Source organism: Eriocheir sinensis, chromosome 8 (assembly GCF_024679095.1).
Source record: "Eriocheir sinensis breed Jianghai 21 chromosome 8, ASM2467909v1, whole genome shotgun sequence".
Taxonomy (NCBI): Eukaryota; Metazoa; Arthropoda; class Malacostraca; order Decapoda; family Varunidae; genus Eriocheir; species Eriocheir sinensis.
Window position 1 is genome coordinate 1,827,120 of NC_066516.1, and position 12,920 is coordinate 1,840,039.

Consider the following 12,920-nt stretch of genomic DNA (forward strand, 5'->3'; position numbering starts at 1 on the left):
CGAAATATGTAAATTTCACCAAACAGTTGCGATGGACACTGTCACCATCTTCACTGGCTGGAAGAAGTAGATGTAGGGAAAGTAAGTAGGTACAAATCTCTTTTTAAACACAAATTAACGATAAACCTGATTCACCTACCCTTCCCGGCCCGGGAAGGGTAGGTGAATCCGAAAGGTCACGTGGTGGGAGAGCCAAGTCACCTCCACTCACCCATGCTGCGATTGACAGATACGGGGATTAAATAGGCGGGAAGAGACTTCTCCACCACTGGCCTTACTAATGGATTTAACTTGAAAGTACCCTTACTTGAATTAAAATAGTTGTTTCTTAATACACATTGTTTCAGTATTCCGACGCTTTTTATATAAACATTACCTTTATATAGTAATTGTTTATCATTCCAGGCAACCCTATGATTTGTTTTTCCCCATATTGAGAAATAGCACTATCATTACTGATTCTAATATCATACTGTGTTCTTTACTTCATGTGTTAAAATCTCTACCTCTTTCACCTACGTTACGCTACACACGACTTTCTGCTCTAGCTCATTAGTATGTTGTCGAAATCCCTTATTCAAGAGTTAACCAGTTTCTCCATTCTTTCATCCTTTTCACTGGTAAATTCTAGAGCAACCCTCCTTCGTCTGTATTTCCTCCTTCTTATGACTTAAACGCTTTCAACCGGGTAGTATCAAGGCCCTTCTCCAACCGAATCTGACCTCTTTTTTATCTCCTGTTTTCTGTTTGTGGGAGCAAGGCTACAGCTCACTTTTTTCTGTTCGTTTTGTATTTGAGCTGTTTGCTCTGGTGCAAAAACTTCCTCTCTCACCACCTTCCACCACAGTTATGGCCACCAAATACCTTCCACCACCACAACCACCTTCAATACCATCCCCAAATATGTCATCATCACAACCACCTTCACTACCTATCACAACTACCTCCCCACACTACTAACCCTTTCTCCACAACCATCAATATGTTTCACCATCACAACCATCACCTTTCACCATTACCGCCACCATCAACATCCTTCACCATCATACACACTTCCCATATCAATCTCCACAACCACCATCATCACCACCACCACCACAATCATCACTGTCACTATCACCACCACCACCACCAAAATACCTCTCACCACCACCGCCACCACCATAATACCTTTCACCACCACCACGACCACCACAATACCTTACACCACCACCACCACCACCATACCTTTCACCATCACCACCACCACCACCACAATACCTTACACCACCACCACCACCACCACAATACCTTTCACCACCACCACCACCACCACAATACCTTACACCACCACCACCACCACCACAATACCTTTCACCACCACCACCACCACAATACCTTTCACCACCACCACCACCACCACAATAACTTTCACCACCACCACCACCATCACCAATACTATTCGTCACTACCACCATTCCCACAATACCTTTCACCATCACAACCACCACCACCAATCATTTTTATCACCACCGCCACCACAATACCTTTCACCACCATAACTACCACCACCAATTCCTTTTCCACCAAGAAATCCACCAATATCTTTCACCACCACAACCACCACTACCGATTCCTTCCACCACCACCACGACGACGAACACCATCTCCATCACCACCAATAACAACAATACAACAACAGCAACACTTTACTCTTCCTAATTACGCCCTGAACTCACCACAGCCTCGAGTCAGTCTTTTTCGGCTCTTCCTGAATACGAGGTTGTGTGTGTGTGTGTGTGTGTGTGTGTGTGTGTGTGTGTGTGTGTGTGTACTATCAGGACCTCACACACAACACAGCCCAACATCCCCCTTGCTCAAGGGGTGACAGTTACCGCTCCTACTCAGCGGTAAAAACACGGCCTGAGAGGGGCTCCAACATCTGCTTGCCACTCCGTGAAACCTGGCAGCGCAATGCTTTAACCGACTGAGCTATCGGAGCGGTGTATGTGCGTGTGTGCGTGTGTGTGTGTGTGTGTGTGTGTGTGTGTGTGTGTGTGTGTGTGTGTGTGTGCGAACGCTTATCTACCCGCATGTCTATCTGCCTGTCTCGTTCTTCATTTAGGGGACAAATAGGATCTAGAGCAATTATTCATGTGTGTTGATGGCATTACAAGCCCACCGCCCTCCATCCTCCGCCCGCCGACAGCCACCTTCCAGCCATACTCTTCCGCCTCGTAGACAGCACTCAGACAATCATCGGTGGATGTTCTCACTCTCCGCCGCTTCCTCCGTCTAGCGTGTGTATGCTTTCAAGGTGAAGTGGATCAAGTGTTTAAGGGTTGAGGGGATGACTGTGAGAGGTGTAGGAACCGCGTCAAGAAAGCAGGTAGGTCATTTTCTGCAGCATTTCCACCACAACAACTTTCCCCTCCCTCCCCCATCCTTACCACGCACGCCACACGGTAAGTATACATCAGGTTGCGAAAGTGTAAAAGCAGAGACTTACAGCCCATTATGTGTCTCCTCCCGTCACCCCTTTTAAGGAGGAAACGATATTTTGGAGCGTGGGAGAAAAAATATATTTAAAGGTCCCCGTGTTGTAGTCCCCTTCCCGATATTCTATAATAGAAAGCTGCATCAAAGGCCGCCTACAGACAGGTATAGATGCGGCCACCTCCCTGAAAGCGTTCATATTATTCTTTTTTTGTCTTGGAACACATACCAACAGTGCTTATATTTTATTAATCTCTCTCTCTCTCTCTCTCTCTCTCTCTCTCTCTCTCTCTCTCTCTCTCTCTCTCTCTCTCTCTCTCTCTCTCTCTCTCTCTCTCTCTCTCTCTCTCTCTCTCTCTCTCTCTCTCTCTCTCTCTCTCTCTCTCTCTCTCTCTCTCTCTCTCTCTCTCTCTCTCTCTCTCTCTCTCACACACACACACACACACACACACACGCTTATCTTCGGTATGCTCCAAAACGAAACGGTTCACGATTCTCGACAAGAAAAATTGTTTCCGAGAACGTCTCCCTGTCCCTTCCCTGCAAATTCATATATCATAGTGCCATCTTAATGACAGATGATTCCTCACTGCCACCATTACATAAATCTGATGGATCTGTTTCATATAACCAACTCAAAACGAAAATATTTAGTCTAATGTGTCTGAGAGCCAGCGGAGTGATACTGCACGTTGGTTCTGATATTATTATTGTATATAATATTTGATGATTATTGTCATCTATTCCATTTAAAGCTAATACCACCACTCGAGGTAACTCGGTTAAATAGGTTTGTCGTAAACCTTAAAAAAATGTCATTTTCAGCTATTTGTTTTAATTATGCCCAATATTCCAAAAGCTCCCATATGTAACAAATTTGTCGAACTCTCTTCCTCTAAGTGTTGTAAATGCAAAGAACCTGAAGTTGTTTGACATTACAGTAAATTAACAGCTTCGTATTGAATTTTTTTCATATATATTTGATTCCCATATTTTTCATTTTAGTTATGTGCTTTCTGCTCCGAGACCCAAACAGGTATCTGAACTCTTTTGGACCCTTCAGAGTGGCTGACATTCTTGGCCTTGCTGCAACATTCTTTCGTAATTGTTATAACTGAATCATTAACTGACTACTCAGATATTGATTTAATATCAGAATACAATTAAGATGGCTTTAGACTTTTCAAAAAGATCACATTAACCTTAAGGGTTGAGATACCCTTTATTGATAAAACACCAGAAGACAATAATGTAGAGTATCTGTGTGTGCGTTCGAATACCAAACCATATGCAATCAATAATCTACATGTTTCCGGGACAATCTCGTGATGATGATGATGATGAAATGTGCTTTTTTTTTACGAAAAAATACTTATTTATGAACAGTGAATCACTGATTTTAGATTTTTATCCCCCTCGCATACACTAGATAGCACTAAGGCACAGAGGGGGTATCTCCTGGAATGAATGAATATTCAGAGGATAACTATCTACTTTAAATGGTTACTTAATACACTGGGCCCTGATTGTAGGGGTACGCATCAACAATAGACTTCAACTACGAGTGGTTCAAAAAAATATTGGTTCCTGATTCAAAAGAAAAACAATAAAAATAAAAGACACAGTGTCAGACGAGATCATCATACTATTTAATTACATATTTGTTTGTTTGTTTGTTTGTTTGTTTTATAAGGTGAGGTAGACACTCACTTTCAGACCCTAGAAAAGGTTTTGAATAATGCGAGGAAAGAAACCTGATCCTAAGGTGATAAAAAAAAAAATTAACAGAATGAATTCGCTCACTCTGGTTAAAAGTGACATCACGTTATCAAAAGTCAATCGCGGTTTAACAACGAAATCAAACATTCTCTTGAGGAGAGAACATTCTTATACGGGCAGAGGAAAGAGCATGACCCGGCCAAAAATAGCAAACTTTGTCATGGAATCTGGCAGAGTTAGAAAAATAGTCAGTCAGGCAAAGTGTAGGTATAAGAAAAATATTGTCACCTATTATAAAACTAATCGAGGTCATAGAATACACAAACAACGAAAATAGGATCAGAGGTGGAATTAGACCATTAACTGACAGCTAAGAAAACTTCAGAGACTGAAAACCAGCACATTGCAAACGAGTTAAATCATTCTTTCTCTGTATTTAAGACCAGTTTAACTGCTACTACCACGAACCACTACGATAACAACAGTAAAATTAAGGAGTCCCGTTCATATCTTACCTAACTTTGAAACAGCTACTGATTTTTTTTTTTATTGTACGTTCGGCCTATAACGCCGGTATGCTTTCTTGATATGGGCTGCTGATCGGCCCTAGCTGTTAGTTGCGCAGGGAAGTGTTTTAAGAAGGTGTCAACTTGTATGTCTCATGCTACCCACCGGAGCTCCACTTGATAGTTTTCAGAGAGTTTCGCTAAAGTCAGAGTTGACTGGTGGTCATCAGGAAGCATGTGGGTAGTCTTTGGCCATTTGGCGATAACTGAAAATTGTCATCTTGTAGTAGCAGGCGGGACTTGAAACCCAGGTCCTTCAGGACACTGCTCCCGCACGCTGACCATTCAGGCATGACCTCCTCACGTTTTGAATGCACTTTAATCTCTTAAAAGGTCCAAAACCACAGTATGCGAGTAAATCCTAAAGTACTTGAAAAAAAAAAGATATATTCAATCTCTCGACATTTGACACAATATATTGAAATTTCCATGGAGAATGACACAATCCCTAATAATTGGAAGATGGCGAATAATAACATAATGTAATTTCAGGTCCACTTATCAGTAATGTTCTTCGAGAGAATATTTGGAAACAAATTTGTGAATTACCACGAACGGCATTCACTAATTAAGGATCCACAACATGGATTTCAAAACAATAGATCCTGTTGTAATGTCCTCTTCCCAGCTTAGGATGTACTTAAATAACTGGACGTAGTTTATCTGGATTCTCAAAAGGCTTTTGATAAAGTTTCAGACCACGAATTAATTTACAAATTGGGAAACTAAATATTGTGAAAAGAGTACACGAATAAATAAAATAAAAACTGGCTGAGCAATAGAAAGTAAAGCGTGATGATTAATGGAGCTGTCTCAGAGTGGGCACCTGCCACTATCTCTCAGGACTGAATTCTAGAAACAATATAATTGATGGTTTACATCGGTGACAGTACTGTTCAACTCAATTATTTCATTATCTAATATGCTGACAATACCAAGATTTGTAACTCAGTCCTCTCAAATGAAAACCGGCAAAGCCACCAAGAAGATATGTATAGAAATTCAGCTTTTCCTGATAAATGAGAGGTGCCCATTGCTATAGATAAACGCTAGATTTTTCAAGTTGTAACTTAAAAAAAAAAAAGTTCGCCTATGATATGTGTGGTGTGAAACCATAAACATACAGTGTGTTAATCTAATCACACCTCAAGTTGTGCCAGCAATGAATTGAGTCAGTGAATAAATATAACAAAATATTGGGCTTCATTAATAAATAAAAAAATCATTTAGGAATAACAATGATAACACTTTTTGTATAAAATTATTAATAATAATAAAAAAAAAAAAAAACCGGAGAAGGATAGCAAAAGTAAACATACATGAGCATTTAATAGAAAACGTAGATTTCTGAAGAGGGTTGACCTCAAAAGTGATATTGCAAATAAATTCAATTTAATTCAATTTAATTCAATTTAATTAATTGCACGGCTGCCAAACCTTCACAGAAACTGCGTGACATGTTAAGTTATTTTGGGGGATAAATTTCAGAAACCGGCAGAAGTGAAAATTGGCCATTTCATTTTCACTTACATTACATGGTACAGATTTGGTCTCCCTACCATGCGAAAGGTGTTTTAACATGTTCTCTCGCGAAATGTCGCCTCCGAGGAAAACTGATCGAACATTTCAAAATATTTAATGGCTTTATGGATGTGGAATCTAAATGGTGCAGGACTGATAACACGTCTCAAAGGAGAAATAATAGAACAAAACACTATTGACACTAGTAAATTCAAACTGCCCAAATACTCTTCACCAACGTTATTGAGCAGGTGTAGCATAATCTTCCAGTTTCAATGATTCACTGCATTACGAATAATGAATTTAAAAACAAACTCGACAAGCACTTTTCCACCTTTACATTTCTTAAGTCAGAGATGCGACGTCTTGTGGTCAATATATTGCCTTTTCGCTTAAATTTAGAGACAAACTACTTACACAGTCTAAAGTATATGTTTTTTGTGGTCTCCTTTCAGCATCTGTGTGAATATCTCACAAAAAAAGGATTATATGTGTGAGTAACTGCCTGAGTTTCTTTCAGGAACGTGCATATGTCAACACAAACCTCCAAAATATGTCACATATTCAGCATTGCAAATATGAAGGATATTTCTCCTCAAGAACTTTATAATCTACATGGCATTATGTCGATATGAACACAGATAAATACATTGGCAAAATTATTTCAGCGTTACCTCAATTGACGCATGTTAGGTACTCGGAGGACTGACGCCTGCCATTTACCACAATCATCAACGTGTTCATACCAGTCGACTGCAGCTTTCGCTCTTAACTATTTCGAAAAACGCTGTGAGTGAAAAACTTATAATTGTGAATGTGTAAATGTTTCCCGGGCAATAGCTTGACAACGTGCACGAGACTTTCAATAAGCAAGTAATGAAGTATCTCGTAATCCTACAACCTGCATACGAGAGAGAGAGAGAGAGAGAGACACACACACACACACACACACACACACACACACACACACACACACACACGCACACACACACACACACACACTTGTGGCATAGCCCGGGGACAGCCTGCTGGCCTCCCCCCTTCCCCTAATTCCCTCTCTCCCATTTCATCACAAACCCAACATCATAAGAAAATTTTGTAACATCAAGCCAGTGTGACGCCGACACCCCAGATACACCAGCCCGACCATCATGCTGCTGGTATAAGTCGGTTCAGGTGCGGTGCAGTGTTGGGGCCCGTCACTCAGGTGGAGCCATGGTTGGGGCAATCAGCACGCCGCTTAACATCCAAGGCAGTGCAGACGATAGACGTTCCCACACCTACTGCCGCTCGGCCCGCCCCTTCCCATTTTGTCTTGCCGGCTGCATGGATTAGCAGGTCAACGCTAAGCCCATAAGCTGAGTGACGGCCGATATCGCATCTACCTGCACCCCCGGCATCAGGTGCGACCTGACCCTTTTTGACCTGGGGTTGACCTGGGCTTAACACCTGACCCGCCACCCGGAAGACCACACCGTCTCCTACCGCACCAACGCACTGCATTCCACCACCTCACCTCCCCCCTCCCCCCCTCCTCTTCTGTTTCATCACAACTTTCCCACAATGTAAACTACAGACCCCGTATACCCCTTTCATATTGTACTTTTCCCTTTTTTTTCTATTATGTTTCAACACTGTATTTTTAACGCGTATATTTTCAGCTTAACAGCTGCAGTCACTTAATAAACCGATTATTATTATTATTATTATTATTATTATTATTATTATTATTATTATTATTATATTACACACACACACACACACACACACACACACACACACACACAATCGCCATCAAAAGGAGTAATTAATGGTCCCAGGGCCGTGCCAGGGCGTGTGGGCGGTGTGCCCCTCGTCTACCTGCGGATTATCACACACTCCACAGTCTCGCCTCCCGCGCTACAGGTTTAACATGTTTTCTTCCCCCCTTTGCCGACACACTCTACAGCGATTACACAGCCGACGTGTTTCTCAAAGCACAACAAACATACAAACGCCCACACATGTTTTCATATACTCCAACCCTTACAAACAAGGTAGAGTTTTAAGTCTCATTAGAACCCCTGCATCGTTTTTTTTTTTTTTTACACAATACGTTTCTTATGACGTGGTGGTAACTTAGACTTCCCAAGGTATCATTGTATCATTGTGCACTTAAAGACATCATTTGAAGTTTAAAAAATATTTTTTTGTGTGTTCTTAGACTTCTAACAGTGTATAAACTATCTTTTTGGGCACATAAAACTCTCGGTTGCTTTGTGCGTGCCTAGCCCTTATTCTTTACCTTCTTAATCTTTGTGACTCAGTGGAAAGCGTGCCTAGCTACGGATCCACGGGCCCGGGTTCGAATTCCAGTTCGGGCTGATGGCGTGCAGCTCACACTGCTGTTCATCCTGTCGGGCTGGTCTATAAATGAGAACCAAAGGAAACCTCGGGAAGGTAAATTCTGGTAGCCGAGATTTCACATAGGCCCTGTGTCTCAGGGAAATGGGTTATCACCCACAATAGGCTCATGTTCCAGTGCGACGGACCGTGCCCATGAGCAGCTATACCGTATATCCCCAATTTTATCACCATCACTGAATGCTACAAAATTACTTCCAGCCTATACGTCGTATACACCATAGTTTACAATTCAATAGTTTACAGTTCAACAATTTTGCTACACAGTTTCAAATTTTTCCGTTCATTTATTCCCGATTCGAGTAAATATTGACTATAATTCCAGACTGTTTCTAATGTTGACATTGATAACTTTAAAACAAAAGTAAACGCCCACTCATTAAGTTTTGTTTTTGCACATCCCCTTTCTTTTATACGTACTTTATATATATTTTTTTCATATACAGGTCCGCTTATCGAGAGGAATTTATATATATATATATATATATATATATATATATATATATATATATATATATATATATATATATATATATATATATATATATATATATATATATATATATATATATATATATATATATATATATATATATATATATATATATATATATATATATATATATATATATATATATATATATATATATATATATATATATATATATATATATATATATATATATTCACTGCGTGATGGACGACGTGGGTTCGAATCCCCACGCTACCACTCGGATTTTTCAGTCACCGCCGAGTGGCCTAAACTACCAACATGCTGTCCTGAAACCACCCATCAACCTGGACTCTAGAGGAAGCTGTCCAAGCAAATCAAGAACGAGTTCTGGGCAGCATGAGCCAATGCAAGATGGCGCCACTATAAACACTGCCTGCGCCAGAACGGCTGGGCTGACCATCAGGCCCCACCTGGAAGAAGCCTGGCCGACCATCAGGACCACCAGGAAGATGCCTACCGGCGCAACAGGCAGCGACGTAAAAAAATATATATATATATATATATATATATATATATATATATATATATATATATATATATATATATATATATATATATATATATATATATATATATATATATATATATATATATATATATATATATATATATATATATATATATATATATATACGGTATATATATATATATATATATATATATATATATATATATATATCCGGCTAGCAAGCCTATCGGCGCAATAGGCGTAGACGTAAAAGAAAAAAGTATATATATATATATATATATATATATATATATATATATATATATATATATATATATATATATATATATATATATATATATATATATCCCCCCCCTCTGACTCCTTTATGCCTGTTATAAAGATACTTCAAAATGATGTTTTCTATGCCCTCTCTGGCCTCAATCCTCAGAAGGCTTATGGACCTGATGGAATGCCTCCTATTGTCCTTAAAAACTGTGCCTCCGTGCTGTCACCCTGCCTGGTCAAACTCTTTCGCCTCTGCCTGTCAACATCTACCTTTCCTTCTTGCTGGAAGTATGCCTTCATACAGCCTGTGCCTAAGAAGGGTGACCACTTCAATCCCTCAAACTACAGTCCTATAGCTTCACTTTCTTGTCTATCTAAAGCTAAAGCTTTTGAATCAATCCTTAACCGGAAGATTCAAAAGCACCTTTCCAATTCTGACCTTCTATCTGATCGCCAGTATGGGTTCCGCAAGGGGCGTTCTACTGGTGATCTCCTAGCCTTCTTAACTGACTCTTGGTCATCCTCACTTAGCCGTTTCGGTGAAACCTTTGCTATTGCACTGGACATATCAAAAGCTTTTGATAGGGTCTGGCACAAATCTTTGCTTTCCAAACTACCGTCCTACGGTTTCTATCCTTCTCTCTGTACCTTTATCTCCAGTTTCCTTTCTGACCGTTCTATTTCTGCTGTGGTAGACGGTCACTGTTCTTCCCCTAAATCTATTAACAGTGGTGTCCCACAGGGTTCTGTCCTATCTCCCACTCTTTTTCTGTTGTTCATTAATGATCTTTCCAAAACGAACTGTCCTATCCATTCCTACGCCGATGATGCCACTCTGCATTACTCAACTTCTTTTAATAGAAGACACACCCTACAGGAACTTAACGACTCAAGGCTGGAGGCTGCAGAACGCTTAGCCTCAGACCTTACTATTATTTCCGATTGGGGCAAGCGGTACCTGGTATCCTTCAACGCCTCAAAAACACAGTTTCTCCACCTATCCACTCGACACAATCTTCCAAACAACTATCCCCTATTCTTTGACAACACCCAGCTATCACCTTCCTCAACACTAAACAAACTTCATATCTCATCTCTTACTAAATTAGCTTCCTAGAGGCTGGGCGTTCTGTACCGTCTCCGCCAGTTCTTCTCCCCCGCACAGTTGCTGTCCATATACAGGGGCCTTGTTCGCCCTCGTATGGAGTATGCATCTCATGTGTGGGGGGGCTCCACTCACACAGCTCTTCTGGACAGAGTGGAGGCTAAGGCTCTTCGTCTCATCAGCTCTCCTCCTCATACTGATAGTCTTCTACCTCTTAAATTCCGCCGCAATGTTGCCTCTCTTTCTATCTTCTATCGATATTTCCACGCTGACTGCTCTTCTGAACTTGCTAACTGCATGCCTCCCCTCCCCGGCCCTTTACACTCGACTTTCTACTCATGCTCATCCCTATACTGTCCAAACCCCTTATGCAAGAGTTAACCAGCATCTTCACTCTTTCATCCCTCACGCTGGTAAACTGATTTAGTAATAGAGGAGATGTGAAGTTTCCAATTGAGATTTTGAGCTAAGGATAGACCGAGGATATTTAGTGTTGAAGAATGTGACAGCTGGGTGTTGTCGAAGAATAGGGATAGGTGATTGGAAGATTGTGTCGAGTTGATAGGTGGAGAAACTGGGTTTTTGAGGCATTGAAGGACACAAGGTTCCTTTTACCCCAATCTTAAATAATAGCAAGGTCTGAGGTTAAGCGTTCTGCAGCTTCCAGTCTGGAGTCTTGGAATTACTGTTGAGAGGGTCTTATGTTGAAAGAAGTTCAATATGCAGAGTGGAGACAACAGAGTATGAGTTGATAGGACAGTTTGTTATGGAAAGATGATCACTGATGAGTAACAGGAAGAGAGTGGGTGATAGGACAGAGCCCTGTGGAACACCACTGTTGACAGGTTTAGGGGAAGAACAGTGACCGTCTACCACAGCAAAGATAGAACGGCCGGAAAGGAAACTGGAGATAAAGGAACAGAGAGAGGGATAGAATCCGAAAGAGGGCAGTTTAGAAAGCAAAGACTTGTGCCAGACTCTATCGAAAGCTTTCGATATGTCTAGCGCAGCTGAGGAAGTTTCACCGAAACGGCTAAGAGAGGAAGACCATGAGTCAGTTAAGAGAGCAAAAAGATCGCCAACAGAACGCCCCTTGCGGAACCCATACTGGCGATCAGATAGAAGGTAAGAAGTGGATAGGTGCTTTTGAATCTTCCAGTTAAGGATTGATTCAAAAGCTTTGATTTTTTTTTTTTTTTTTTTTTACGTTGTTGCCTATTGCGCCGGTAGGCATCTTCCCGGTGGGGCCTGATGGTCGGCCCAAGGCTTCTTCCCGGCGGGGCTTCATGGTCGGCCCAGCCCGTTCTGGCGCAGGCGAGTGTTTATAGTGGCGCCATCTTGCATTGGCTCATGCTGCCCCCCGGAACTCGTTCTTGATTCGCTTGGACGGCTTCCTCTAGAGTCCGGGTTGATGGGTGGTCTTCAGGACAGCATGTGGGTAGTTTTAAGCCACTCGGCGGTGACTGAAAAATCCGAGTGGTAGTGTGAGGATTCGAACCCGCGTCGTCCATCACGCGGCGAATGTGGGTCCAGTACGCTATCACATCGGCCACCGCCTACCCAGCAGGAACCCAGGCAGGAACGTTTTAATTTTCATTCGCTGGAACACCATCTCTCCTCCTCTAAACCTCACCTTCTCTTCCTCACTGAAACACAGGTTTCTGAGGCTACTGATAGCAATCTTTACTCTGTTCGCTCCTACTATCTCTATCCTAAATTTTAATCCAAACTTGGATGTTGCGTCTACGTGCGCAACGACATTACTTGCTCTCGTGCCCACGACCTTGACTTCTGAATTTTCCACCATCTGGCTAAGACTTCATTGTGATTCTCTTACTAAATACATATGTGCTGTTTATCTCTCACCTAACTCTACTAACG